The sequence below is a fragment of the Castor canadensis genome, chromosome X (assembly GCF_047511655.1).
Source record: "Castor canadensis chromosome X, mCasCan1.hap1v2, whole genome shotgun sequence".
In the NCBI taxonomy this organism is placed as follows: domain Eukaryota; kingdom Metazoa; phylum Chordata; class Mammalia; order Rodentia; family Castoridae; genus Castor; species Castor canadensis.
Window position 1 is genome coordinate 141,464,523 of NC_133405.1, and position 20,003 is coordinate 141,484,525.

The 20,003-nt window shown below is 33.2% G+C and overlaps 1 pseudogene; it reads left to right on the forward strand.

Annotated features, from left to right (window-relative positions):
* LOC109680035 (histone demethylase UTY-like) overlaps positions 1–20,003 on the forward strand; it is a 56,689-nt pseudogene that overhangs the window by 26,239 nt on the left and 10,447 nt on the right.

A 20,003-nucleotide genomic window follows, 5' to 3' on the forward strand; every position in this document is an offset into this window, starting at 1 on the left:
GCTATTGTGAATTGTGCTGTAAGAAACATAGGAGTGCATGTATCTCTAGTATGCTAACTTTGATTCCTTTGGGTAGGTGCCAAGAAGTGCTATAGCAGGATCATATAGTAGTTCTGTTTTTAGGATTTTAAGAAACTTCCACATTGACTTCCATAGTGGCTACACTAATTTACATTCCCACCAACAATGTATATAATCATTCCTTTTTCCTGCATCCTCTCCAGCATTTTAAATTTATATTATTATTACTATTATTATGCAGTCACATTTCCAGCGATTTTTCTGTTTTTTGTTTTTTTTTTTTTTTAATAGGATCTTGTGTTTCTGCCCAGGTAGTATTCCTCTTATTTATGACTCCAGTGTAGCTGGAATGACAAGCATGTGCCATCATGCCAACTTTTTATGGATTGAAACTGGGTCTCTTTAACTTTCATTCTGATCTTTGCCTCCTAAATAGCTAGGATTACAGGTGAAAGTCACTGTACCCCTTGTTGTTGTTTGATTTCTTATTGATAGTTATTCTGATTGGGATGAGATGGAATTCAGTTTGTTTGTGTTTATTTAATTAAAAATACTTTTTTCATGTAATTATTGGCAGTTTATACTTCTTTTGAGAATTCTGCTGTTAGAATATCCTATAGAATATCTGTAGTTATCTGTTGCATTCAATTTTGGCAGATTATAGCTTTCAAATAATTGTGCCCTTTCATCTAATTTACCAAATGTTGGATATAGATCCTTTTAATATTCATGAACCAGTAATGCTGGCCTTCTTCCATTTCTTGATATTAGTAATAGTTTTTTTGCTATCTTTTATTTTATTCTTTTGACTAGGTTTCATTGATGTTTTCAAAGAACCACCATTTAGTTTTGCTGATTTTCTTAAGTGTTTTCCTATTTTTATTTAGTTGGTTTCTAATTTTTATTATTTGTGTGGGTTGGATATATTGGTTTCCTTTTTTTAATATGCTAAGGTTAATACCTAGACTGCTGATCTTATTTAGTTTAATTTTTCTTTTTTGTAAAATAAATTTTCCTTTGCTGCTTTCATGACCATCTCTTCAGTTTGAAATATGTTTGTGGTTGACGTTCTTGCTTTGAGTTTGATTGAGACATTTGACCTATTTGTACATGGGTATTTAACATCTTTCTTTAGGTTTGGATCCTTTTCTACTATTTTTTCATTGAATAAACTTACTACCTCTTTGTCTTTCTTTCCTTTGAATTATAATGGGCCAACCATTAGCTCTTTTGATGTGCTGTTGTTCCTATTCTATGTGTTTCTCCTTTTGCTATATAATTTTAAGTAGCCTATCTGCTAATCATTTTCTTCTTTTTACTGCTTGATCAAGTCTGCTGTTGATGTTCGCTTTTGCATTTTTTTTTTCATTTTGTTCTGCTGTAGGATCTTTAAATTATTTCAAGCTATTAAATTTTTCATAATTTTCTGACTTCTTTTTCTTTATTTTCTTGTAGTTCTCTAGCTTTATGATAGCTTTTTTGTTTGTGATTTGTTAGGTCATCATACTTGCCTGTTATTTAGGAAACTAGCCAATGGCATCATTATTTGTTCATGCATCCTTAGTTCTTATCTTGTGGTCATTTGTCACCTGCTCATTGAACAAATATTTATTATAGTCTTGCCAAGAAATTCTAATTAGACTATCTGTTATGGTTACTAAGATTGTGATTACTGCTGCCCTTGAAGTGTGAGTTTGTACCCTACATCCAAGACCATCATTGTCAATTCAAACCAAGTTGGGATCCCGTGACTTTGCAGTATGGCTTAGGACCTAAGTATATTTGATCTAGGGAATGTAGTCCTCATCCTGTGGAGATGTTGACTAGGAATTCATACCTTAAGCACCCATGGACTGTGTTTCTTGTAGCTTATTGTGGCTGGGCAAGCTCTTCTGTTTGTCAGTTCTGCTGGTGGAATGCAGAAAAATATCAAAATCCATTCATCATGTTCCCATTCTGTGTTTATAATAGTTCTGGCACAGCTACACCTTAATTCATTTAGTTGCAGGATGAGATAGAAGTGAGTGTTCTATAATGGTCCCAGAATGGTGGAGAAACTGATATCTGTTTCTAATTCACATTTTCCGCTGTAGAACTGTGAGTTTAGGGGAATTGCAGTTAAAGAGAATGTTTCTTTGCTGTTTGATAGTTTTTCTCAGCTCTGCAGTTCAAGGAGCATCACAATTGAGTCCTAAGTTATTGAATATTTGGCAGTTGGGCTTGTTTGTGAAGGAAGAAAGGGAGAGTGAATCTAAAGAGAACTCTTACTCTGTCAATTTGCAGATCTCACTCTGATTTTAAGTCTTCTTCTCTAATTCAGTGGTATATATTTCCCTCTGGTTTGTTTACTGTGTTCCACGGCATACAAATCATCTTCATTTTCATTGAGAAGTCTTCTCTAACTCATAGTTTTTCTAAAGTCACTATTTAATTTCACAAATGAATATTTTGTATTTTACTTTTTTTCCTTCATTACTGTTTTTGGCAGCACTGGGGTTTGAACTCAGGTCCTTATGCTGGCGAGGCAGGAACTCTTACTGCTTGATCCATTCCATTAGCCCTTTTTTGTTTTGGTTAAATAACACAGTTCATGAACTATTTGCCTGCACTGTGTTTGAACTCTGATCCTCCTGATCTCTGTTTCCTGAGTGGCTAGAGGATTACAGGTGTGAGCCACCAGGGCCTGACTCTCATTTCTTTCTATTACTGATTTTTAGTTTAACTTCATCCACTGCGTAACTTATATATTTTTTATGTTTGTGTAAGTTAAATGCATTTTTGTAATTTGCCATGTGGTCTGTGAATGTTCCATATGAGCTTTAGAATAATGTTTATTCTGTTTTGGTGGATGAGTATTCCATTCATGTTGATTAAAATTGATTTGCTGCTGTGTTTCAATATGCCTGTTTTAATTTTTGCTTGCTGAATCATTTTGATACAGGAGTATATAGGATCAGTCTATTTCTTTCTGCATTTCTGTCAGTTTTTTTGTCAGTTTTTGCTTACTTTGATGTGTTATTAGTATAGTGAATATTAAGGCTTGTTTTATCATGTTAAAGGAGAGAATCAAGTACTTCCATCTTTTTTTTTTTTTTGGTGGTGGTTGTGGGTTTTGAACCCAGGGCTTCATACTCCTAGGCTGCTTGAGCCACACCCTCAGGTGTTTTATGCTTTCTGTTAGAGTTGCATTTTTTTTTTTTTCCTGGGGGTAGCCTTTGACCATAATCCTCCTACCAATGCCTCTCCCATGGGTGGGATTACTGCTGTATGCCACCATGCTTGGCTTAGTGAGAGAGAGTCTTGCTAACTTTTTGCCTGGGCTACTCTCAAACCACCATTCTCCCAATATTTGCTTCTGGAGTAGCTGGGAATATAGGTGTGTTCTACTGTACATGGCTACTTCATTTTTATGAATCCTGGTTATCCTTAGTAATTTTCCTTGATATCATTGTATCTAACAAGTTGTCTATCCAACTTTCTTTTCAATCACCTTAGCATGATTATCTTTATCACTCTTAAGAAAGTGATACATCACCTTACATTCAGAGTTTAGTTTTTTTTTATTTTTTTATTTTTTGTAAACCATCTGTATTTGGGACTTTGTTTTCTTATTCACTTTGATAATCTGTTTCCCCATCTGGTGTAGTTATACCCTTATTGTTTGGAATGATTATTGCTGTATCTGGATTAATACCAACTAAATTTTATTATTTCTTCACACTAATTATGCTTACTTTTTTATTCCTATTTTCCATTATTCTCTGTCTCTTCTTTTTGCCTTCTTTTTGGTTTGAGATTTCTAGATAATTCTGTTTTCTCCTTTCTTATCACAATTATTATTTTTAGTGGTTTCTTTGAAGGTTGCAGTACACATTTCCAATTAATCCAAGTCCACTTTCAAATAACACTTTGTAAACCCATGAGCAGTGGGAGCACCTTATAATGATGGAAGCATTCTTAAGTTCTTCCCTTGTCTTTTTTGTTTGTCATTGCCACTCACTTAACTTGTAGGTATAATTATTTGATATACTATTTGACACTACTTCAAGCATACTATTATCTTTATAACAAGTAAAGAAAATAAGGTTTCATTTTAACTTTTAAAAATTTAATGTCAGATTCATTTTTTATTATCTTGAGGGTATAATTATATCGCTTTTTTTCTTAAAACTGAACATTTCTTAAAAGACAGATATTCTGATGACAAAAAGTGTTTCATTTTTAAAGGGTAATTTTGCTTGAATTGTAGATTGTTCTCTTTTCCTTTGTTTATTTCAAATATTTTAGTCTACTTTTTAGTTGTGAACATGGAGTACAGCTTGTAATTTTAGGGTATATAGATCTAAAGAAAGAGAACCTTCTCGACATTGGTGGCTTATGCCCTATAATCATAACTACTCAGGCAGACATTTTGGGAGAAAAATAATCACAAAAAAGCATTGGTGGAGTGGTTCAAGTGTTAGTGCATCTGCTTTGCAAGCATACTGTACTTGGTTCAAACCCCAGTGCTGCTGAGAGAAAAAAAGAGAGAGAGGGCCTAATTTTTCATAGTTCTGGAAGCTCAGAAGTCCAGAATCAAGGTGCCAACAGATTTAGAGCCTGGTGTGGACCCATTTCCTGGTTTGTGGTTGATAAAAGGCCACTGCTGTCTTTAAGGAGGGCTCTCCTCTCATAATAATCACCTCTGAAAGGTTCCATCTAATACAATCACGTTAGTGATTATATTTCAGTACAGAATAATTTGTAGGATAGGAAGGTACCACAAATATGCAAACCATATTCAAGAAAAGTCTGCTGTGATTCTTATTCCTGGTAGTCATATAGGTAAGCTGTCCTACATCATCTGTCTTTATCTTTTTTTTTTTTAATTTCCTTTTGATTTTCTGCACTTTGAATATAATGTTTCAGAGATAGGGGGTGGTGGTATTTATACTGTTTGATATTCTTTGATCTTTCTGAATCTGCGGCTTATTTCTTATCCATGATTTTTAAAATATTCTCATTAGTAATTATTTCAAATGTTTCTTTTATTTCTTTTCTCATTCCTTCTTTTGTTATTTCCATTATATGTACAATGTCTTTTGTTATTTTCCTCTAGTTCTTTAACACTCTGGTATTTTTCATTTTTTTCTTTTTGCATTTTTGGTTACTTATTTGTTATTTGGCTATATCCAGTTTACTGATGATTCCACTAAACATATGCTTTGTTTTTGTTACAGTGGTTTTTGACTTCTTGCATTTGCTTTTGATTTCTTTCTATAGTTTATGTGTTTCTTGGAAACATTACCCATTTCTTTTTGAATTTTCCTTCTTTGTTCATTGACGCCCTTATTTAACTGATAATAATCATCTTAAATTCCCAGACTGATAATTACCAAATCTTTTTCTGACAATAACTCACCTTCCTTTATGATTTTTCAAAATTTGTCTTGGAATTTTTTTTTTTCAAAACTCAACATAACAGTGGTTGTGAGGAACTGAGGTAAATAAGGCATGATTTTATGTTTTATGTTCATTTAATCCATGAGTTATTCTTTTTTTTTTTTTTACCAGTTTCCATTGCTGTTAATGTCAAATGCTAAAATTTTCTCTGTTCCCCTGCCCCCCCACCCACCTTTTTTGTCTTTGTTTTTCCCATAGATGACTTACTGAACACGGTCTGAATGATTTAGCTCTTTTCCTTGTACTCCCCTGTTATTTTATAGGATTCTTAAAATAAAGATGAGGTAGAAAGGTATGTGGAGAAGTACTGCATAGTTCTCTGATTAGGTCAGTGTTCCAAGTGCTGCTTAGTGATTTGTCCCATTTTATGTGAAGTTGGACGTCCACATGGGTCTGGAATTAAGTATTTCACATATTAAGTTCTGATAAGACCCCAGTTGGTTATGTTGTTATAAAATAACTAACAGTAAAACAATTTCCTTTGGGCATAGATTTTCTCCCTTATTGGAAATAATAAAGAATCATTTTGTCTTTAATGTAAGATAATGGCAGGGCTTCTGGAGATAAAACTCACTAAGGACTTAGGAGTACCTAGCAATTGGGAATGCATCACAAGTTTAAGGCTAGCCTGGGCTACATAGTGAGTTCCAGGCTAGCCTGTGTTATATAGTGAGACTCTTGTCTCTATGAAAGAACAAAAGTGTTTGTGGGGGTGTGTTAGGCTTCGGTCCCCTGAACTTTCTAACTGTCAAACATTGCGCTTATAACAATTTTTAATTAGTGTTTAGGTTTTCCTGTTACTGATTCCAGAAGTTTCTGTTCATGGGCTTCTGCTTGGCCATGCTGTTATATCTGTATCTTCTTGTCTATGTCTCCAATTTGGGGTGCCACAGTTTGGCTCCAGATTTCTTACAAACCCAATATGAGCTGTTGGTTTCTATTTGTTACAGTGTTTTCTTATTGTGAATGATACTGGAGTGTTGTTACTAGGTTCATGTACTGGCAGAGTTGACGATTGAAGATGCCAGAACAGTAGTTAAGAGCCCCGGTTTTTTTGAAAGGTCAGCAAAGCACCCTGACCAATGGGACTTAGCGAAAGAGCTAAGGGAAACAGCGGCCGAAGCTTAGGAAATGATTTAGGACTTGGTCTGATTTAGGTACTTCCTTCTTTACTGTGAAGCTGCATCTATAATTGGCTGTCTAACTTTTTGTTGACCCCATCCTTATTGGACTGGACATTCTGCAAGGGCTTGTTCATCCATCCTGCCCCTGAGACCTGCCATATATATTTTATGACTTCTCATTATCTTGGTGAGACCCCTCCTATTTATTTATCTTGGGAAGGAATGCTATGCTATCTTCCTTAAGGGGTCTATATTTCATCTCTTAGATGTTTGTTTTAAATAAAGCTTCATTTTCCTTATCAAGGAGAAAGGCCATTGAGTTTTATTATCTGGGTGAGAAGCCCACTCCTCATGTCTCCTTAGGTGTTTGCTTTTAAGGATGCCTTCCTGTCTTCTTTATCTAACACAAAATTACTTTTGCTGTTTGTTTCCTTTAAATTCTCAGAGCTGTTTCTGCTGTTTATAGTTTATTCCCTTCCACTGTTTGCTCCCTTTTACTCACTTAGCATATATTTTTAAGATTTGTATTTTGGTTATTTTATTTTATGTGTCATTAACTTATTAATTACTGACAAATATTCCAGTGTATGAATATTATCCTTACTTTTTTGATTTCTTTGCTAAATATTTGGTTTATTTCCTGATCTTTGTTATTATAAATGTTATAGGTAGTGCTGCTATGAACATTCTAGTAAAAGTTCTTCTATGGACTTATGTTTCTTGTACCTGTAAGTTAGATATCTAGGAGAGGAATTACTATGTCATATAATAAAGTTTTTTTTAACTTTTAAGAATTTTTCAATCTTACTCTAACTGGTGAAGTATTTTACATTCCTACCAGTCATATCTGAGATTTTTAAATTGGATTAAATTTAGTGCATTTTGAAATGGATTTTTCCTCCTTAGTTTCCTGTTGCATTGATTTCTCTTCTGATCGACATTATTTGCTCTTGTACTAATTTTTGGTTTGGTATCCTCTTTCTAGCATCTTAAGATGATGCTTTCTTTCATGTTCTTACGTCTTTCCCACCATAAGCTACACAATTCTAACTATTTCCTTAAAAATGAATTTTGATACAGGGTTTTTATTTTCACTAAGTTATCTAAGTTCTTCATTAAATTTCCTAATTTGTCTCATGCAATATTTGAAGTTTTGTACTTTATTTTGTATTTAGGTACTTATCTCATATTTTGTTGTTTTGGTATTTAATATAAATCCTTTTGCTGAGAAATCATGTGTACACATAAACACACATCACACACAAAATTTATGTGATTTAATTTCTTTTAAACTTTTATTGTAAGCTATGATGGATACGGTGTGCTGTGATAATTTGAAAATAGTATGTATTTAGTTAATGTAAAATTACATGTTGTATATGATATTAAGCAACTGATAATGTTGCTAAATTTTTTTGACTACCTGCTTTATAAATTTTTGAAAGTTGGATGTTAACACTATTGGGGTTTGTTATTTGGTACACACTCATAATTTTTTTTTCAACCTATTTGATACATTGACTTTTCCCATAATTAAGTTTTCCTCTTTTTCTTTAGATATATGTTTTTTCTTTGATTTATCCTTTAATAATATCCTATTTCCAGCTCTGTTTTGATTACTGCTTGCATTGTGTGTTGTTTATCATTCCTATACTTTGAATGTTTCTTTGTATTTGGAAGTTAAGAATATCTCTACATACAGTACCACAATAATGATCTTCATTCAACCGGACTGCTTATAAAATGGTCACACTAAATTATATCATACTGTGTGTAAGACAATGGTCATATGAAACTACATCATCTTGTAATGTAGCGGTATCTGCTTACGTAAATGCATTCTCAGTGTTCACATAACAATGAAATTGTCCAAGTTTCCATTTCTTGGACATATATCCCTATTTTTATGCAGCAGATCACTGTGGTTGGATTTTTGTGTTTTTAGCTAACATGACAAGCTGTGTCTTTTGAAAGGAATATTCAGTCAATTTGTATTTAATATAACATTATTGGACTTTCATATGCTACTTTACTCTTGTTTTCTTTTCATCATGTATCTTTCTTTTTTTTTTTTTTTTTTTCAGTACTGGGGTTTGAACTCAGGGTCCTACACCTTGAGCCACTCATCCAGCCCTTATTTTGAGGGAAGGTCTTAAGAACTATTTGCCTTGGACTGGCTTTGAACCAGTATACTCCTGATTTCTATCTCCTAAGTTGCTAGTATTACAGGTGTAACCCACTGGCACCCAGCTCGTCTTTTAAAAATTTACTGTGGTTTTATAAGTGAGGAAAACTTTCTGTATACATATTTGGTGTTTTTCCAATAAAACAAAATAACAGCTTGATCTGTTTTTTCTTTTTATGGTATTTTTGCCTTTTATTTGTATTGTATTATTTGTGTCACAAGTTCAATAATAACGTATTATTAATTGCCTTAAATATTCTTATGGTTTTAAAAATAATTAAAATATGCAAACATATACACAATCTATTATAACATTTAAAATATTTCCATTGCACTCATTTTTCTTGTGGATCGAAGCTGTAGATGATTTCTGTTAGTATTTTGTTTGTGCTATATACCTATGCTAGCTTGTTTTAGTACATATAGTTTCACTTGACATAGAATTTTTCACTTGACATAGAATTTTTGTTTTCTGTTTTATGTATTTGGCAGTTTGTAATTCCACTAATAACTGGTGCCAGTTTTTATGAGCAGTCTCATTAATCAGTCATATTGTTTTTGTTTTAATATGATGCCATTTGCTTTTCTATTTTTGGGTTTGTCTTTGTCTTTATCTTTTAGCATTTTGATTATGATAGTTTGTGTACTCCTTTTGTTTTTATTCTGTTTTGGGTTAAAAGAACTTCTTGGATATGGAAGAAAGCCTTTCATCTTTTTTGAGAGTTGTTCTTCCTCTATTCTTTAGATTTTTTTTGGTAGTGTCATTGCACGTTCAACAATTTTTTATAGGAAATTGGCGTTTTAAATATTAGATATTAGCTACTCTTCTGTTTTATTCTTCTGCATTGTATTCTTTCACACTTTTTTGTTTGTTTGTTTGTTTTGCTTCACTGGCATCTTTCAGGGCCACTCTTGAGCATCTACAGTACATCTACCATTCATCCTCAGCATGTACCAATATATTGATCTAACTCACCCATAATCAAGCTCATTAAATTTATTTATTTATTGACTGATTGCCATCGGTTCTTTCACACTCTTTAAAGTAACTGTCATGTATTCTCTCTCATAGTCTCTGTATTTTGTTTTTAGTCCTAGTTTTAATTTTTACTTTTATTCTGTAAGAACCTCCTTATTGTACATAACAGTTCAGATGGCATCTAATTATTAGGGCCATTTTTGTATCCATAGTTCATAAACCTCCTCTCAACTGAGCAGTAAGCTTTGTGTGAGTTAAGGAACTCTCAGACTTGAAGTCAGTTATCAAGACTGCCATACTCAAAATGCTTTTTGTTCTGACGCTTGAGAAATAATAAAATTGTTACTTTTTATCTGTCTTATTCACTTATTATTTTTGTGTGAATTTTAGTGATGATTAGTAAATTTTTATTCACCCCCCAATGACTTTAAAAAATGATATCTATATAGCAAAAATTTTATGTAAATTATAGTAATCCAAATTGCTGTAAAATTAATAACAATTTATCTAACGTAGCTTAGATTGGAAATGACTAAGTTATTGTTTTAGTATTTTGTATTACTTTAATCAGTAATACTGAGAAGTTAGTTTATTAATTATTTTGTCAGTAAAATCAAATGATAATCTTCTTAGAGAAGTTTGTAACACTAGCCATAAATTTCAGGTAAAATTTCAGTAAAATTTCCAGCCTGTAAAGTAAATTTTCTCTGGATCCAGAACTTTTTATCAAGTATAGAAAATTGTTCTCTAACTTATTTATTAGCTTTACACTAGGGATATAGCTCAGAGACAGAATGCCTGTCTATTACTTACAACGCTTTCAGCATCATGCATATGCATGCACATACACACAATTTTTAGCAGTATCTCTTACTATGAATTTGTAAACGTGCTTTCCCCTGTGAATTTGGGGAAAGCACTATCTACTTCCAGTTCATTAGTGTGCTTGTCTGTACGAGGAGTAGAAAGGTAGTAGTTAAAATAAGCTATTTTTAAAAATACTCTCATAGATTGGGTATTTTCTTTTCAAGATTATTGCTAGTTCTATCTCCATTATAGCTTTAGTGGTAATTTTAAAAGTTTAAAAGTTTAATTATATTAAACAATATAATCCATAGACAGTGATTTTGTGTGTATGTATGTATTTGTGACTTTGTTAGTGACATATGTTTGTTTTCCTATTTAAATTTACAGGTACATTTTTCTTAAGATGAAAATGCATTTCAGAGTGGAGTAGAGTAATAACTTTACATGAGAAAAAAATTGGGTAGTACTAATAAATGAAATTGAATTAAACAGTTATATTAGATCATGTATTCTATAAATACTAACCACCCTATATCATTTATGATGGGCACTTTAAAAATTTTATGATATGATTTATATTGCACATTTGGCTGTTTGTGTTTAGTGGCTTTGCTTTTCTTTAACATTTTTATCTTCAATGCTTAGTCCTCAGTGTATTCATTCTGAGTTTGTGTAACACAATATTTAAGACAACTTTCTTTTTTTTTATTCTTTTTTTTTTAGGGGCTTCATAAAGGTCAGCATTCACATTTGGCAGGACATAATGGTGAACAACCTCTATTTCCCCTTGAGCCTACTGAGAATCTCCAGGCAGCTAATAATGGTATTAAGAATCAGAATGGACATCATACTCTGCCTAGAAATTCAGTACCACAGGGAGATGCTCTCAGTCATCTCTCCTCTCATATTGCTACCTCAGATGGACAAAAAGGTATTACCATTACCAAAGAGAGCAAGCCCTCAAGAAATGGATCCCTGGGGTCTGAAATAAACAGGCCTGATGGAGACACATCTAGTAGCTGTGCTGGGATCAAGGGACCTTCTAATCATGTCCATCAGATGACAGCAGTTGCTATTTCCAGTCCTAACCATGGAGATTCTGTGTCACCAAATTTAATAACTGCAGACAGTCCTCAGCTCTCGGCCTTTTTGGTTGGAAAAGCCAATGACAATATAGGTACTGGCACTTGTGACAAAGTCAATAATATTCATCCATCTATTCACATAAAGACTGATAATTCTGTTGCCTCTTCACCCTCTTCAGCCACTTCCACAACACCTTCTCCAAAGTCCACTGAGCAGAAAAGCACGCATAGTGTTACCAACCTTAACAGTCCTCCCAGTGGGTTACATACAATTAATGGAAAAGGGCTGGAGAATTCACAGAGCTATATAAATGTTGACCTGCCTGTAGTTAGCCACAAATGTAGTCCTCAGATTATACCATCGATGTCTGTGTCCATATGCTCCAATTCAACAGAAGTTCTGAAGGCATGCAGGTTAGTGTGGGGAAATTCATCAAAAAGTAAAAATGGTTGACTGCTGGCAAGATCAGAAGATTTGATATATAATTTTGATACTTTATTAGAAAAGGAAATAGCATTTTATTAAAAATGGAAAGATTGCATATTTGCATATATGAATTAATAGTTCATAATGAGCTTTCTTATGTTTGTAAGCTATTGTTATACTTCACCAGGTATAAGAAGCATAGTTTTATAAGCTGCTTTATTTGAGACATACCGTTGTCTAGCTTACTGTCTTTTGTTTATTAGGGTTGTCATTTTCTATGTGATAGATTTTAGTCTGGGACTAAAATGAGAATGAGTTTCAATCATATTTGGTAGAAAACAGCAAGGCCTAGAATATCCTACTACTTTTTTTTCTCTTTTTTGTTTAGCGCTATTGAATGTTAGTTAGGGGTAGAATGGACTCCACTGATACTGTCTTTTTTTTTTTTTTTTATTTAATTTGAGGGTATTTTGCTTCACTCTAGAAGAGGTTTTAAAATGGGCAGGAAGTGCAGGGAGAATTGAAAGATGTGATTGATTACCAACTACTCTGGTAAGATCAGTCATATTCTATTATAATTATGGGATTGAGGTTTTAGTAATTTATTTAATAGGTTTTCATTCTCCCTATAAGATTAAATAAGAATAGCAAATCAGCAACTACCTGCCCATAGTGGTATACTAGCCAGGATGAGGTGGGAGGATCTCGAGTTCTAGTCTAACCTGGGCTACTTAGGAAGTATGCTCCAAATAACCAGACCAGAAAAAAAAATAGAATTAGGAATATTCCTCTGGTTTTCTGATAATATAGTAGTCACATCCCAATGATCCTAGTCCACTTGTTTTTTTAAACAGAAATTTACATGCCATACAAATTTGCAACCTTGATATATATAATTCAGTTTTGTGTTTAATATATTACCATATATGTGCAGTTAACCAAAGTCTGTTTTATAGCATTTAAAAATAAACTGGACAGGTTAAACCAATAAAATTTAATCTTTTTGGCTCAGAGTTGGGGTAGGGGTGTAGTAGAGATTGAACTCAGGGTATTGAACCTGCTAGGTAAGCATACTACCACTTGAAACATGACCCCTACCTTGTTTTTAGTTTGCTTCTTAGATAGGGACCCACACTTTTACCCAGTCTGGCCTTGGACCATGATCCTCCTACCTTTGTATCCTGAGTAACTAGGATTACAGATATGCTTCACAACACCCTGCTCAAATTTAATTTTAAGTAGGAACTTAACCTCACTTAAATTCTCACTCATAAATGTTGTGTTATGTATAAGCAACTAAAACTTCAATAAAATTTTGACAAAGATGGCAAACATAGAAAATGTCTGTAATACAGTAATGTTTTAGTATTTGAAATTTGAACAGTACTATATTGTTTTATTAGATTGCTAAAAGATCTTTCTGTTTTTTGATCAAAATAAACTAACAGAAGACAAATGTCCCATAAGTAGACAATCTTAACATTATCTTATATCTACTTTAATCATTTTGTTTTAGTTTCTGAGTTTAAAGTTTGAAAATAATTTTTGCTGATGCCTTCCTGAAGCAGAGGCCTTATATGTTTCTTCCCTGTTTCTGTATCTAAAAATTATTTAACTTCTAAGTCACTTGGATTTTTCTTATTAGACATTATCTAGGTATGTGCTTGTAGTGACTTGAGACAATAGTATTGGGCTAATGTAACAATTACATTTTTCCTGTAATACCAGCTACTCAGGAGGTCAAGAGCAGGAAGATCATTTTGAGGTCAACTCCTGAGAAAAATTAGCAAGACCCCATCTCAGCAACAATAAAAGTCCCCAGTTTGGTGGTACGTGCCTGTGACCTCAAGTATGTGGGAGACTGTAGGAAGAAGGATTGTGGTCTGAGGTTAGCGCTGGTCAAAAAACAAAAACAAAGACAAAAAAACCCACAAGACGCTACCTGAAAAATAACAAAAAATGACCAGAGTGAAGGGGCATGGGTCATGTACTTAGCAAGTGCAAGGCAATTAGTTAAAACTCCAGAACTAAAAAAAAAAAAAAACTTAAAAATTTTTGAGTAAAAGTTGCAATTAAATGGAATGCTATTGAAATGTCTTTCATATATTTTAGTAAAGATTTAATTTTCCATTTAATTTTGAGTCATATGTAAATGTTCAGTTTATAGTAAAATAATATATTTAAAGAAATACTTTTGACTTAGATTGTTAAAAGGACTTCTGCTTATTGTTTTACTTTGAAAGTTGAAATTTACTTGCTATCTGTGGATTTGTGGCTATAGGTGTTACTTCAGTTTACTTATCTTTCAGTTTGTTACAGAAAGACATAACCATAAAATAAACAACAACAAGTAAAAAACAAAACAGGTGCAGGGAAGGAAGAGAATATGAAAAATTGGTTTTTGACAGCTGGAGGTTAAATTATTCTCAGTATGAGACAAATAATTTGTCAGTTGATAGTGGCAACCTATTGTAAGTAAGAGTCTAGGCTGGTGGAATGGCTCAAATGGTAGAGCACCTGCCTAGCAAGTCTGAGGAACTGAGTTCAAACTCTACCACTACCCCCCCCCCCAAAAAAAAGAGTCTAAGAATTCAGACAAATGGAAAGAAACATTTTGTAATTTATGTTAATTTTCCTGGTTAAGAAATTTCATGAAGATCACATTAACTGATGAATGGAGAGTGCCTTTCATTTCTATACTCAGTGATATTGGTAAATGTGAAAGGAAACTGAAGTGAACTGTATTTGTTTATTTATTTGGTTGCTTGTTGTTTCCTCATTCATTCATTTATTCTTACTTATTTATTACTTATTGTGGTGGTACTAGAGTTTGAAGTCAGGACTTCATGCTTGTTAGGCAGGTGCTGTACCACTTCAGCTACTTCATCAGCCCTATTTTGTGATGACTGTTTTTGAGATAGGATCTTGAAAATTATTTGCCCAGGCTGGGCTCAAATCTCAGTCCTCCTGATATATGCCACCTTTGTAGCTAGGATTATAGGAGTATGCCACCACACCTAGGTTGTTTTTATTTTGTTTTGAGAAGAGTTATTGCTATGCTGCCCAGGCTACTCTTGAATATCTGGGCTCAGGTGATCCTTCTACCACAGCCTTCTGAGTACCTGGGATAACAGGCATGCATCACCATATTGGTTCTAGTCAGTAATTTCTAATTTGTCTACTGTGTGGTTAATCTTGGTAGCATTTATATCATTGCACTTCTTTTAAGATTTAAAATGTCAATTTTAACATTCAGTTGGTTATGGGTCCATTGCTTATACCTGATAATTTCTGTTTTCAAAATTCTGTGTTTGAACTGTAGAAATTGCACATCTCTCTCTCTCTCTCTCTTTCTTTCTCTCCCTCCCTTCTGTTCCTTTCTCCTTTCCTCCTCCCTCCTTCCACCCCCCCCCCCCCCACACACACACTTTTGAATTGGGAATTGACAAGCTTAGGGCCTTACTCTTTTAGTTTGTTTTTCCAGTAGGATCTTACACTTTTGCCAGGACTCTCTTCCAACTGCAATCTACCTTCCTCAGTCTCCCAAATAGCTGGAATGACAGGCATGTAACTTCGTGCCTGGTCAGAGACATATTTCTACTACCTGCCCCTATTTTCTTTTGGTCTCAGTTTTCATATTGAAAACCTTTTCGTGCCACAATAAATTAAGCAACTTTTTCTACTACAGTTAAACACTCGACTTCATATATCCTTATGATATATTATTTATTCTAATTATGCATTGAAATTATCATTAGGTGATTTCATCATTGTATGTACATGACAGATTGTACGCATACAAAATATGATGGTCATGTTTGAATAGTCAATATAAATCTTATGGGACCATCAGCATGAACATGGCTTATTGTTGATTGAAAATTTTTGAGATGTTAGAAATGGACTTTCTAGAGTTAGAAGTTGTCAAAAAGATATTTTGGGAATATTTATTAAGATTTTATGTAGGAAAAGAGATATAATGGTGTCTAAGCCTTATTTTTTTGGTTAAAGTGTATTAACATTTAACCGAGGAAATTAGAGTTCATATTCTGGAGGTGGTGAGAAAGGGATATGATGAGCCATAAGAGAAATTTTTTGTTTGTTTATTTTCTCAATACTGAGTTTAACTGATGCGTTTACCAGGCACATTCCCTACTACTTGTACCATACCCCAAGACCTTTTTGCTGTACGAATGTTTGCCTCAGTTGGCCTGGACTGCATATATGGAATACCATTATGCCCAGTTTTTATCGACTGAAATGAGATGGAGTCTTGTGACATTTTTGACCAGGCTGTCATCCTTTTGATCTCTGCCTCTTGAGTAGCTAAGATAATCTTAGGCATAAGCCACCATGCCTGGCAATAAGAAGAAGTATTAAAGGTATAAAGTACTAAATGCATAAAGTATTTTAAAAAGTATAATATATATATTTAAAATATATGTTTATATATTTATAAGTATATATAATTACATAAAAATATAGGTATTTAAAAAAATATAAAATATTTAAAAATATTTTATACCTGATTCACATTTTCCATTTAAAAAATAAATATAAAGCTGACATATTTCTTCTTTTTTTTCTGTTTTAAAAAGGAATGTAGGTAAAAATGGCTTGTCTAGTAGTCACATTTTGTTGGATAAGCGTCCGCCTCCAAGACCACCAGGTTCACCTTACCCTCCCTTGCCAAAGGAAAAGCTGAATCCACCCACACCTAGTATTTATGTGAGTCTCAGTTCATTGACTAGAAAGAATTCAATTGTTTGAACTAACTTATTTTTAAATAGATATATTTAAAAAATCAATAATGTTTGCTTTTTAGACAATAATAAAATTACTTTCACATGTTAAAGTATTTCAGAAATAGATTTTGTGTTCCTGATGTGACACATGAGGAACTCTTAATCTAAATGTCTCCCTCATAAAGTCCAAAATATTTAATGTATGGTGAAATATTTTTAGATTTCTTCCCAAATACTGACTGGGATTATTATGCTTACAGCAAAAGATAAACATGTTTCCAACTCTACTTGCTAGTTGCATGGACCTTAAAATTTCATTCACTTAAGTGTCATTTTTTTCTTTTCTGCAATGTAGGTTTTTGATGCAGAAAGTTGAAATGAGTTATATTAAGATAACATCTCCTGAATAATTTGTACCATTTCTACTACCTCTTTCATTCAGGAAATAATGGAAGTACAATGCAACAGTACATTTAGGAAAAATTTGATGAGAGTTGATTCATGGGATAAGATCCTCTAAAAATGAATCAAATTTAAAGTGTTATCAAATTTATGTCACTATTTGCTCTATAACCTTTTGAAAAGACCAATAATACAATTAGCAGTATAATATTAATAATTACATATTTTAAGGTGTTAGGTCAGTTTTTTAAAAAATAATACAAACTTGCAGTGTTGTATATAATCATTTTTCCTGAGACCTAACAAAATTTTTACTTTTGCAGTTGGAAAATAAGCGTGATGCTTTCTTTCCTCCATTGCATCAGTTTTGCACCAATCCAAAAAACCCTGTTACAGTAATACGTGGCCTTGCTGGAGCTCTTAAATTAGGTAAGCTTTTAAAAAAGTATTTGAACATTTCTTTTACTATCTTTAAACTTATTACAGCAGTAGACTCTCACTGATTTATTTTTAGCGCTTAAGATATTTTAATCTTATCTCTGTTTTTTCCTTTTCTTTCTTTATCTGTTCCCTTATCTTTTTCATGGCTCTCCTGTATTTCTCTGTTTTTATTTTTCTTCCTCTCTATCTATGTCTTTCTTACTAATTCTTTTAAATTTTGACTATTTTTTTTTTTTTGACTGGGATTTGAACTTAGAGCCCCACACTTGCTAGGCAGGTGCTCTAAACTTGATTTACTCCACCAAGCCTGTTTTGTGTTGGGTATTTTCAGGATCCCCAACTATTTACCCAAAGCTAACTTTAAACACAGTCCTCTTGATCTCTGTCTCCCAAGTAGCTAGGAATACAGGCGTGAGCCACCAGCACTGGCTCAACTTTGTTTTAAAACTATGTATGTCTATTTCTATTGTGTTCTGTCATCCATGTGTTTTACCCATGGATATTGTAAGTGATATTGGTTGTTGGTAACTTCTGTGCTGAGTTTCTACTTTAACTTAAAATTTGCTTTAAAACATGAAAGATTTAAATTAAATAATAGAAATTTTAAATCTGCAATATTCATGTTAAATCCTGCTTGTAAATACCACAGCCTACTTTTTACACTCTTCCTGGTGTCTACATTCCTGGAATCTTGTATCAAGTAGCTTAGAACTATTTTAAGGAAAATTGATAGAACTTTAAAAATAAAAGTTTTAAGTACTTTGAAATTTTCATCTTACTGAATAGAGTTTTATTTATTAATTAAACATTTCTTTTTGAAGATCTTGGACTTTTTTCTACCAAAACTTTGGTAGAAGCTAACAATGGACATATGGTAGAGGTGAGGACACAGTTGTTGCAACCAGCAGAGGAAAACTGGGATCCCACTGGAACAAAGAAAATTTGGCGTTGTGAAAGTAGTAAATCTCATACCACAATTGCTAAATATGCACAGTACCAAGCCTCCTCCTTCCAGGAATCATTGAGAGTAAGTTTATTTTGTATTAGAAACTGGGGAAAGTAGGGAGGGTTTTTTTTTTTTTTAACATATTATTGCTGTACTGGCGTTACATTGTGACATTTACAAAAATTCTTACAATATACCATAGTTGAATTCATCCCCTCTATCATTCTTCTTTATCCTTTTTTAACATATTATTGCTGTACTAGCGTTACATTGTGACATTTACAAAAATTCTTACAATATACCATAGTTGAATTCATCCCCTCTATCATTCTTCTTTATCCACCTCCATCCATTCTTGAAATTGTTTCAGTAGGTCCCATTTTCATTTTTGTACAAGAGGACATAAAATTTCCACCATACTTAACTCTGCTTCACCCTCACACTGATTCCAACTTTCAGCCAGCCTTCCTGTTCTCCATGTTGAAAAAAAGACATTTTTGTTTGTTTAAGATATTTTTTATGTTTATATGTATTATAACCCAAATTGGTTCATTCCCTCTTTTTCTCCTATCTACCTTAGTCCCCTTCTTATGATGATTCTGACAGTCTTAAAAATTCTGTATTCATTCTTGTGTAGAAAGTACATTAATCAACCATATTCCCTTTCTTGGAAACTTCTGATGGAAGGTGTTTTAATAGAGATGTTATTTGTTTGTTATTATTGTTATTATTTTTTTTGTGGGACTGGGGTTTGAACTAATGACTTCACACTTGCAAAGCAGGCACTGTACTTCTTGAGCCACACCTCAGTCTACACATTACTATCATTATTTTTTATGCCCTATTGTTTGAACTCATGGTCACATGCTTGCTAGGTAGGCATTCTTCTTGAGGCACTCCACAGAAACATTTTTTGTAACGGATTTTTCTTTGAGAGAGGGTCTCCTGAATTATTTGCCTATGACTGTCTTTGAACTGAGATCCTTCTGATCTATGCCTTGTGAGTAGGTAGTATTACAGGGTAAGAAAGCTGTTGGCACCCAGCCAAACTGAACATTTTAACAAATATTCCTACTTTAAAACCTAACCCCATCATTTTCTCCCTTAAAATGACCCACACCCAATCTACTGAAACTGCATTTCCTTCCCAATCTTCTTATTATAATTAGGTTTTTGTTTGTTTGTTTGGCAGCACTGGGTTTGAACTCAGGTCTTCTTGCTTGCTAGGCAGGTGCTCTTCTCACTAAAGTCACTTCCCCAATAACTTTTTTTTCTGTCAGTTTGATGTATCCTAGTAAACTTATGCTAGTTTACAGTTAATATTATTGTCAAAAGAACACATTTTTGTTAATAGGAAAATAAAATTGTTGTTTTGCTTATCCTATTGAAAATAATAAAC